The following is a 12,440-nucleotide window of genomic DNA, read 5'->3' as shown; positions in this document are numbered from 1 at the left end:
CGAAACAGGCTTGTAAGGCCCGCTCTGTTTCGTTGGGCCACCTTTTAACAGTCCTTACCATAGGTTTGGCAGCTTTTAGTTTCTGCCTGTAGGCTGGGATAAGGTGAACCAGGCAGTGATCAGACAGTCCTAAAGCTGCACAAGGGACAGAGCAATATGCATTCTTTATTGTGGTGTAGCAATGGTCCAAAATATTTTTGTCTCTGGTAGGGCATGTGATGTGTTGTCTGTATTTTGGCAGCTCGAGTGTAAGTTTTGCCTGATTAAAGTCGCCAAGAATAATAATAACAGAGTCCGGATGTTGTTGCTCAGTGTCCGTGATGTGATCAGTGAGCTGTTGTAACGCCACGCTCACGTGCGCTTGCGGTGGAATGTAAACACACACGAGAATGAACGAGGAAAACTCTCGCGGCGAGTAAAAGGGCTTACAGTTAATGAAGAGTGCTGATAGGTCGAGACAGCACATCTTCTTCATCACTGTTGTATCTGTACACCACTTTTCATTGATGTAGAAACATACCCCACCACCGCGCGATTTCCCCGTTGATTCTGCGTCGCGGTCCGCTCTGAACAGCTAGTAGCCGGGCAGATGTAGCGCGCTGTGTGGGATGAAGTCATTCAGCCACGTTTCCACGAAACACAAAACAGCAGAGTTTGAAAAATCGTTATTTGTTCGGTAGAGTAGAAGTTCGTCCGTTTTGTTTGGCAGAGAGCACAGATTCGCCAGATTTATGCTAGGCAGTGCAGTTTTAAAGCCGCACTTTCTGAGCCTGACTAGCGCATCGGCTCGCTTCCCACGCTTGCGCGTCCTGGAGCGCTTTAGCAGCGCCTCCGACTACGATGTAAAGTAAAACGTTCGAATAATCAAAAACCGGTAAAAGATCAGATGATGTTCACTGCCGATAGTTCATCTCTTGTGAAACTGATTGTATGGGTAAAACATAAAACAGGACAAACTAACAAAAACGCTAAAACAACTGGAGAGCTCCACACCGAGGCAGCCATCTGCGGCGCCATCTTGTTTATACTTGCTGCCATAGTATGCTTATATGCTGCCATAGTAGGGAAAATAAATACTATGGGAGTCAATATGGGATGAGATCTGTTTAGTTACTTACATTCTTACAAATATCTTCCTTTGTGTTTAGCAGAACAAAGAAATGCATACAGGTTTGAAACAACCTGAGGATGAGTAAATGATGACAGAATTTTCACTTTTGGGTGAACTATCCCTTTAACTTCTGAACATAACAGTTGTACAGAGTAAAAAGCTACAGTATAACATAATAATAAGTCAAGTTAACAAAAACAATTATTTGAGGTAACAAAAGAATAGTTCAACTGCATGTGGATTCTACAACCAAACAAGGCAATTTATATTCATCAAGATTTTGGTAGCAACTCATTTTTACAGTGCTGTTCTGCATGTAAACACGGTAGCAACCAAAAACGCATATTAAAAACACATATTAAGCACACTGTGAGTGCACATATTGTAAAAAAATGTGCTAAGATACTTCTCTTAACAAAAGTAATTGTGCTGATATATTGATGTTTGATTTATTTGTGCACTAAATAGTGAATTTAGGGGGGGGGGAGGAAAAAGACAAAACAAAGGTCTTGAGAAAACTTCCGTTGCTGTAGCATACATTGTTTAGTCAACATTTCATCATATCAGTGTTTTCCATCCTGATGTTGAAATACCCCAACAGTAAAATGCACAATTTCCATGTCTCACTGTTCTGACACACCCAGATCAGATAAGTGAGTCACAGAAGCTTTAAGGTAGATTCCTCAAAAAAGCCTCCAGTTTCACTGAATTCACTGAACACTGAATTCACTGCTTTGTTGAAGAAATCGCTCATCATTTAATGCCTGTTAATTCTTAACATGTTTTACACAAAATAATATATTTTGCGGGGGAATGTTACAATACTGAGTTTTTGGGGTGTCTACTTTTTTTGCTGTGTGTTTATTTCTCTCTCGCTCGCTTTGTGTCCCAGCAGTCAATGCGAGTTGCCGCCTCCTCGTTGATTTGTGGCTCCGCCCCCCGACGTTGATTGGTTGCTGCAAAGAATGTTTCCTTCAAAATTCCGAGAGCCAGTGGAATTGATCCTCTTGCGACTTTGCGAGCCAGTCGTAGGGCTTGGGGCTACGGCAGCCGCCAGACCAACACAAGCTTGTTCAGTGTAGTTCTCTTATGTTTGTTACATCAACTATCCAAACAAGAAATAGAGAAAGTCCAATCGTAGGGGTGACCTGCCCTTTTTGGTTTGAAGCTCGTTTGCCTTTGTTTATGCTAAGGTAGTTAAATTTCAGTGTTCTCTTTTCATCTTAACAGTTATTTTCCCTTTTACTTTGAATAAGTGTTTTGTTTGTTATTTTGGGCCAGGTGTCACCCTGAAGCTAATACCACTAAACTCATAAGCTTGCTTCAAGACAAGCTTTGAATGACTGAAGACCTGTCCGTCTATATTCTTTCAATGAAACCAAACTCTTGTTGTTTATTAATTATATTTCTTTTGAACAATAAATACCATGAAAATTAATTGGTCTGACGGCTGGGAGTCTCTTTACCCTTTATTGCAACCAACCCCTAGAGGTTGTAATAGGAACTGTATCAAAGTCCATTTACGGAAGTAGTGCCACTCAGTGGCCATGTTTGCAAAGCCTCTGGGCAGTTATTTACATCACTGCAAGTCAACAGTCCTATCTGTAGTGTTGCTTTCGTCAACGAAAATTATGACGAAATATGGTCATCAACGAACCTTTATCACGTGACGAAAACGAGACGAGACCCAACGTAAATGCTGGTCATGTGACGATGACTATAATTAAATGTATAATGCAATATTGTTGACGAATAAAAACGAGACTAAATGTGGTTTACAAAATAAAAACTATGCTAAAATGTCTCTTCATTTTCGTTGACCAAAACGAGACGAGACGAAATGTTATAAAGTTATTTCATGTGAAGCTTTAAGCGGAGCGGAATCCTAAATGTCATCTGGCTGTTCTGCGTGTCTGATTGAATTATGTGCACAGTTTAACATACAACACGAGTGATGGTCGAGGATTTATCTGCGTCTGCACTGTATGAGGATATGAACAAATTAACTTCATCTCCAGAGTTGCTCTTGTATGCTACTACAGGGCACTGAGGGCAGTCACTCTTTTCCTGTTGGTTCTTTGCAATGCTGGCAAATGTAACCTTCCAGTTGACTTGACAAATCACTTCCATTTGTTTTATGAATAAAGGATATTGGAAGTAAAATCGGTCTGGGTTATGACAAATACTTTGATTTTAATAGTCACACAGCAAGAAAAAGAAAACTTGTATAGGAAAACGATGCATCAAGAATAGTTTTATCATCGCATCGCAGCCCTCTGAATCGTAATCGAATCGCATCGTGACGTGCCTAGAGATTCCCACCCCTACCGATGGCCTTAAATTCAAATCAGACATCTTCCGTGTCTGGAATGGATGTATTCTTGAGTAACAATAATATAATAAGATTTATAAAATTTTGGTTTCGTCTATACTACTAGGTACTTATACTATATTGACTGGGTTAAATAGAATTGCATTACTAAAAAGAGACTAAAATACAATTTTCATTGACTAAAACTAGACTAAAATGTCATCAGTTTTTGTCGACTAAAACTAGACGAAAATAGTCATGGATAATTCTGACTAAAATAAGACTAAAATGCTCAGACTTTTAGTTGACTGAAGCTTGACTAGACTAAAAAGCGAATGAACGTGACTAAAACTAATAAAAACTAAAATGACAGCTTGACACAAAGACTAGACTAAAACTAAAATTAAAACAGGCCACCAAAAACAACACTACCTATCTCCTTAATAGTGGAAGGCAGATATTAAATAGCTTATTTCCGATCAATGATTAAACGTGATATGGACTGTACTAAATTGTGCTAAAAATCACCTTTTTCGAGGTCGCTTCAGCTACTGTGCATGCATGCGCACAGGCTGGCAAGTGCCTCACAAGAGCCCTGCCCCAGAGAAGCATCAGTCTTTATCGATTGATGGATCTTTATACTGGAAGGCGGGACTTTCTTCACTAGAGCGGCCATATAGGTTGTTTGCACATGACGTCACGGCACTACGCGAAGATGGAGGGTAGCAAGTGATTTTCTCCATAGGAATTCACAAACTCAAAATTTTGCGTCATTTTTGATTGTTCAAATTGATTAAACGATGAAAGGTGTTTTTATTGTGTAGCAAAAGTTGATGTTCATGAAGGGGGGAAATGCGAGTATTGACTGAGAAACAAAGATTAAAGTGGCTTGTAAAGCTGAATCAGCAGCAGTGTTGGGTAAGTTACTCTGAAAAAGGAATTAATTACTAGTTACTAATTACATATTCAATAGTGTAATTAGATTACTGTACAAATTACTCTCTCCAAATAGTATTGAATTACTTACAGTATGACTAATTACTTTCTATATCCTACATCAACCTTGATTAGAATTGATTCAAGGATAGACATGAAACAACTTATTTAATTCATTCAAATAAATAATAAATAACTACATAAATGATTCTTATTAACTGACCAAAGTAATACAAATGTGAGAAGGATACATTAAAGCATACATTTTAAAGTTAGACTTATAATCAAAAATAGAGTAATACCTTACTTTATTTTTTCAAGGGAAAAGTAATTAAATTACAGTAACTAATTACTTAGTAACTATTTACACCCAACACTGATCCGCAGTCAGGAGGAGCTGAGCCAGATGACTTTCTAAAACGCTTAACATGGTTTAATGTACCTAAACAACGACCAGGGAAGACCCCATTTCTGTCATAAACACTAGCTGCTGCTAAAAGAGAAAGTCCTCATTAAACGGATAAAGTGATCAATCTTGCGTTAAGCGTTTCTCCACCATAGAGTCCATTATGAGGAAACAGCTTAACATACTGAACCGTGTGTTCTTTTTCAGCTTCCAGGTTTCACAAATTGCAATAAACTGTAATGAGCTGAATTGTAATTAGTGTTATGGCTGTCATGTAGGTTAATCTTGCTGCATTTTAATTAAGTGAAAATTAATTATAAATATTTTAATATGTTGGTTGTTGTTTAATTTAAAAAATGATGTGATTTTGTTATGGCTTCAAGGTTTGGTTTTAACAAACAAATTAGTATACATGTGTACTATTACTGTGTTATTCCTGGAACAGGGAACATGAAAAGAATTCATATAATTGCAAAACAAGATGTCATGAACAACATCTTATAGAGTAAGTTAATAGCATACGTGATGTTTGTGTTCTCAGTGGAAATATAGGCAATTAACAGTATAAATGTTTATTTGTCTTTACCTCCATATTAAACTTTTTATCAGATTAGCAGAAAACAAATTCTCCCAATATATGTGGTAAAATAGACTAATAAATGATATGCTTGTTTTATCAACATATCTCTTAAAAAAGATTAATGGATATATTTTATCAACGAACAAACATCTTATATTTATCGTAAATCAAATCAGCCCAAGGATTGAGAAACATTGTATTATATCATGGAGTGTTTTGGCTTCTTAACAGATAAATAATACATCTATAAGATGTTTGCCTCAAAAATATTTTCCATTTAGCATTTAAAAGTAAGACCCTAAACACATTAACCTTAATACTAATTTACATGTAAAAAAAATGTTTAATTAGTTACTGACTATAAAATTGATGTCTAATTTCTGTAGTCGAATGGCCAGTTTCCACCAGTTAATTGCTCGTGTTTTCTCCAGATTTAATGACAAAAGTGACTGTGTCATTACAATCAATCTGTGTTATATAAAACTGGTAATGGTTTCCTCCGAAGAAGCCCTTCCCTGGCTGTCACCACTCCCTGATTCCTAGTAATATGGGCATTGCTTCATTTCATGACTTACCTACTTCCTACAAATACTATTAAACATTAAAATCCCATTCATCTGTCTGTTTTGATTTTACATTTGTCTGATGAGTTTCCACACACTGCGGTTCTGCCATGGAAATTCTTCCTCCTTCTTCTGAGAAAAAACGTTTGTGAATAAATGGAATGAGGGAAATGGTTTCTATTCAAGATAAACACCCACTCAGCACTTAGCCAAAGTATTTAGACCATTGACATGTAAAGTGAATAACAGTGTTTATATTGTTTCAAGAAATTAGATTCAGGCTGAAAGTCAACAGTAAATGAATTGATGATAAAACAGTTACACATATCATTGTTATATCTTAGGTCTCCCTGAACATTGCTACAATGTAAAACATTCATGTAAATGATTTAATGGGGAATTTGTGAACAAACACGTGCAGGGGCTGTCGGATGCTTGAGCACCTGCCGCTTTGCCCGAGTTGCCCTTTTTTAAGCCCAAACAGACATAGGGGGACCATCAACCCCCCCCCCAGATCAGTGGTTGGAGGCTGGAAAAATGGTAAGCAAAATTATATGATTGATAAATTGTCATGTCTATATGATTGGGTCAGAGCACCAGTGGCAAGTATTTTGGGGGGCTCTGGTATTGAGCTGGTTAGTACCAAACAAAAGTAGTTCATGTAAGGCATTAGGTAAATAGGTATCAAGGTCATGGGCGCCCAAGACTCATTGAGCACTTTTCCACCATCGCACGATTACAAACCGTTCTCGGCCCGGAATTCTCGTGCTGATAGAATGCGTGTAGTGACGTCGCCACTCAGGATTAGTCACTCCTCAGTTGCCTACATACCAGTTTGTCAGGATATGGCAGAAGAACCCAATAGCAGGCAGGCAGTGAAGGGGTTAACAGATATATTTATTAAATAATAGACAAAACAGAAACAAAACACCCACAATGGGGAAAACGGAACTCAGAAATATATATATAAAACAAAAGACTTCCCACGAGGGGGCAAAACGAAAACAAGACAAATAACTAAATTCAAAGACACGACCAAACGTCTTAAATCATAAAAGGCACAAAACTCACAAAACTCACAAAACACGAACCGGAACAGGAACAGGAACACGAGCAAGAGCACGACCACAATACAGAAACACACAGTACAGGCACCAAACACATACAATGCACGAACACAACACAAAGAAACACGAGGGTATTTAAAGGCAAGACAAACGAGGGATAATTACATGGGGCAGGTGTGGGACATTAAACACTCGGGGAAGGATAACGAGGAAACGAGATGGCGGGAACAGAGACGAGACACTGGAAAAACACATGAGAGGCATAAACATCTCATGGTCTTCCCACATAAAACCCAAGAACTCTGTCCCGATCCCACCACACGACTAGAATTTCATAAACAAGACGGTGGGACCGTGACAGAGCCCCCCCCTTAATGAACACCTCCAGGTGTTCACCAAGGGGTGACTAACAAGACCTGACAGACTGGACCAAAGACAAAAACCAGACAAACATGGTGAACAAGACAAGGGGAGACAGACAACAAGACTACAGGACTGGGGTGGCATAACAAAAAACAAACATGGGAGGGGGGGTGGGGCAAAACAAGGTCATAGGGGGAGTCCAAAAGGGTTGGGGGGAAAGTCCCAGTCCCCGGCTGCGCTCGAGGGCGCTGAGTCCTGGGGGACTTAGGAGGAGTCCGGGGGGAACAGTCTTTGGCCCTGGGAGTCTCCCAGGGACCGGCTGGACAGGGCTTGACGCCGGCTGGAAGGCCGGCTGGACAGGGCTTGACGCCGGCTGGAAGGCGGCTGGACAGGGCTTGACGCGGCTGGAAGGCCGGCTGGACAGGGCTTGACGCCGGCTGAGGCCGGCTGGACAGGGCTTGACCCGGCTGGAAGGCCGGCTGGACAGGGCTTGACGCCGGCTGGAAGGCCGGCTGGACAGCTGCGCGGCTGGACGCCGGCTGGACACCGACTGGACGCCGGCTGGACACCGCGACTGGACACCGACGGACGCCGGCTGGATCACCGGACGGACGCCGGCTGGATCACCGACGGACGCCGGCTGGACACCGGACTGGACCGGCTGGACACCGGACTGGACGCCGGCTGGATCACCGGACTGGACGCCGGCTGGACCACCGGACTGGAGCCGGCTGGACCACCGGACTGGACGCCGGCTGGACCACCGGACTGGACTCGGCTGGATCACCGGACTGGACCGGCTGGATCACGGACTGGACGCCGGCTGGATCACCGGACTGGACGCCGGCTGGATCACCGGACTGGACGCCGGCTGGATCACCGGACTGGACGCCGGCTGGATCACCGGACTGGACGCCGGCTGGATCACCGGACTGGACGCCGGCTGGATCACCGGACTGGACGCCGGCTGGACACCGGACTGGACGCCGGCTGGCACCGGACTGGACGCCGGCTGCACCGGACTGGACGCGGCTGCACCGGACTGGAGCCGGCTGCACCGGACTGGACGCCGGCTGGACACCGGACTGGACGCCGGCTGCACCGGACTGGACGCCGGCTGCACCGGACGGACGCCGGCTGCACCGGACGATGCCGGCTGGACACGGCTGGACACATGACTGGACAAAAGACTGGACACAAGACTGGACACAGACTGGACACAAGACTGGACACGGCTGCACCGGACTGGACGGCTGCACGGACTGGACGCCCTCCGCTGCGCCTCTCCCTCCTTCTCCGCACCACCGGATCCATAGCCGACTTGGCGAATCCGTGGGGACCGGAGGGAGTTCCGCTCGGAGGAGACCGCAGACGTCATCCCCGGGTCACACCTCCCCCACTCGCCACAGGCGCCGCCAGGAGAACCGGGGACCGTGGACTCAGCCGAAGGGTACTGAGTCCCCCCGGGCAGCGGCAGCCAGGACGAGGCCCTCCGGAGTAGTCGACCGTGGGGCGAGGGCTCCGAGTGGAACCTCACCCTCGGGACCGTCCCGGTTGGCCACGAACCTCACCATGTCCGCGAACCCAAGGGGAGCCAGCAGCCTCTTCTCCGACGGGGCGAGGCGCTGAGTGAGGCAGCAGTTGAAGATCGCCTTCAACTCTGCCTCGCCAAACCCAGACGCCCTCGCCACCGTCGAGAATGCCCCGGCGAACTCCCGGTTCCCGTAACTCCCCTGACGGAACCCCAGCAGCAAGTGGGCTTGGGCGGCCCGCGAGGACGACGCCGTGCCGTCCATATTCCTGCCCGCTGGGTTCTGTGTTGGCTCGTGCATTCAAAGACACGACCAAACGTCTTAAATCATAAAAGACACAAAACTCACAAAACACGAACAGGAACAGGAACAGGAACAGGAACACGAGCAGGAGCACGACCACAATACAGAAACACACAGTACAGGCACCAAACACATACAATGCACGAGCACAAGACAAAGAAACAAGAGGGTATTTATAGGAAACACAAACGAGGGATAACGACATGGGGCAGGTGTGAGACATTAAACACTCAGGGAAAGATTACGAGGAAACGAGATGGCGGGAACAGAGACGAGACACTGGAAAAACACATGAGAGGCATAAACATCTCATGGTCTTCCCACATAAAACCCAAGAACTCTGTCCCGATCCCACCACACGACTAGAATTTCATAAACAAGACGGTGGGACCGTGACACCAGTTTCTCTCTGTAGCCAAAAAATTGCGTTTTTAAAATAGGAAATAAAGTAAACTGGTTAACAGCTGGAGCTGGGGGGTACCAAGAGAAACAAAACGTTTTTCAAGTCATAGCTCAATCTCTTGCATTACCAGGGCAGCGAGTGGCGGCATTTGTGTTTACATTCTAAAAAGGACCTTTATCAGCCCTGCGGTGGAAAATTAAACCATTTACGTAGAACAATTAAGCAACGAGAATGGTTCGGTGCGATGGTGTAAAAGCGCTCATTCATTAATGTGGGCAGACTGTCTGGTTCGAGGAGCTGAATTTCAGAAAACGTTAATATTCCCCTGATATGAATGTGTCAAAACACACAGTATATCAGGGGTGGGGGGTTGTGCGTAGGGCTGGGCAGAGTGCTCATGATGACCCCTGAAATTGCATGCATTGGGCATGTGAAGGTTAGAAATGGACCATGGAGCATCAATAATTCTGATGAATCTGAAGGCAATGTTCAAAGTGTTTGCTTGATTTAGTCTGACTGAACACCCCTGGGATGTGCTGGACCTAAAAATCTGTTTCATAGAGGCCCCAATTAGTCAGACAGATGTATAGATAGATAAAAATACATTATCAATGGATTTCACTTCAACACCCTCACCATCTGCTAACCTGTCAAACCTGCTCTGTGTTCAAGAACGATGGGGCAATAGTTCTTTACAGTAAGTGGAAGGCAAAACTGAGATATCTGATAAAGCTCCTTTCACAATTTTGTACATTAGGTGTGTCATGAGTTGGAATTTGCAATACATTTATCATAATTGTTTTTGTTCAATACGTGAATTATCTGTTAAAACAAACTCATTTGATTTAATTAGTGTTAAAAACAACAATACAAATGCAAGTGTCCCCATGTCCATGCAAAGCCTTGTAAAAACGTACATTCAAATAAAACTAAAAATGAAAACTTTAATGAAAAGTTTAATTGCTGTCTTACATTTGAACACTGCAACCATTTTGGAATTCTGTGCACGCATATTATGTCACATACATTGTAGAGTGCAGGAAGAGTGGATTGACAGATTAATCTGACTCAAAAAGACAATAGAAGGTGTTTGTGGCGTCGCATCACGCCACGTCTCTGTGGAGTTACCCTCCAAATGTCATTTTAAGTATTAAGCATTTCAAGAGCATGGTGAGAAATAAGGAAAAGAATAAAGAAAAACGTGGGGAAATATAAAGAGGTGCTAGGGAAAAAATATGATTATATATGACACCCCTAAATTGTAATGTGAGGAAACTTGTTTAGGCTATAATTATTTTTCACCCCAACCACCAACCCAAAAAATCTCACTTCAGTTGTAATCCAAAATTGGCAACCCTGCCATTAGATAGTAGGTAGTCTCGTGTAACTGAATGGTCTGGAATCCATCACTACTTTGAATGGCCAAGGACCACCCAAGAAGCCATAAAATAATCATATTTAATTTTGTGCTGTGTCGTATTTAGGGTCGTGGAAATGTCCCCACAGTAACAGGTGTCAGGAATGATACCGGAGTCAAAAGCAGTTTACCAGATTTATTTCCACAGAAAATCACAACCAGAAGTGGCACAAATTTACTTCCATACAGGACGGAACTTAGGAGAAACCGGGGCTAGGGGAAATGGCTCGAGCGCTCGGCCGAAAACAGTGGAAAAGGTGATAAGCGTAGTCCGTATGTCACAATAGGTGGTACTAGCAAGGCGTCTCCTAAGGGAGAAGCGTGAGACAAAAAGTTCCGTTCAAGAGTGTGAGGTAGAGTCTGCAACAAGTGGCGTTAATCCGAAAGTCCCGTTTGCCGGTAATGAAGTAGAGAATCCTCAATGGAGACGGAGATTGTTCCACCGAAGCTGATTGTCCGAACCCGCACCCACAGCGGAAGAAGATAGCACAGCCACCCAGGTGTCCTTGACTCTTGGTGAAGAGAAGTCCAGCAGGGAAAAACTCCCCTTCGGAAGAGAGCTTGCAACAGCCCTCCAAGAATGCTCTGGGGTGAGGTCAAGCAGCCGTGGTCGCTGGGTAAACAAGGCAGAAAATGCAGACACCCGGTAGTGGTAACGGCACTGGAGCCAGACAGGACAATGGTGAGTACTGAGTAACAAAACAAGATACAAGGTTACAAGACAAGATAACACGACTAGAATGGAATCTAACTTCCCGGACAAGACACAAGAGGGTCTAGACTGGAATACTCGTAGAGCAAACACTAACGATCCGACACAAACTAGGAGAAGCACGAGAAATAAGAAGAGGATAAAATCAGTGTGGAACAAGAAACAGCTGGAGAGAGAGAGTGACACCAGGTGATGCGAAGAGAGCCAAAAGTGGTTAATGATTAGTAGACACCAGGGACGGGGTCAAAAACACGAAGCTGAGCACATGGTGAACTGTCAGGCGAAATCAAGTGTAAACACACACAGAGGACAAACAAAACAGAAGTGCTAGACCCGGGACCCGACAACAGGTGTGCATTCACAAACTTGTAAAAAGTTAACAACAATGTTAATGACAGTGTTTATGTTGTGAACCTCACAGAATTCAGCGTTTAGTCGATCATGATGTAAACATGGCAGTGTATAGAACGTCTGCTGCAGATCTGGGCTCGGTTGAGAATCCCTGACCCCTTAAGATAAGAAACCCCTTAGTGACGATACTGTTACATTTAGAATGAAGGGTTTTCTTAACTTTCTTAACTACGGGGTTTCTTGCAACTGGACCCTGGAGATCTGGAAAACATCTGCTGTGTAAAAATTTACATCTGATAAACATCTTAGAAAAGGCAGTTTTACATTCAATCCAATTCATAAACATCTTACCGATATCTAAATGTCTACATGACATCTGACAGGT

This window comes from Triplophysa rosa, linkage group LG21 (assembly GCF_024868665.1).
Source record: "Triplophysa rosa linkage group LG21, Trosa_1v2, whole genome shotgun sequence".
Taxonomy (NCBI): Eukaryota; Metazoa; Chordata; class Actinopteri; order Cypriniformes; family Nemacheilidae; genus Triplophysa; species Triplophysa rosa.
Note: the sequence above shows the minus strand (reverse complement) of the source record.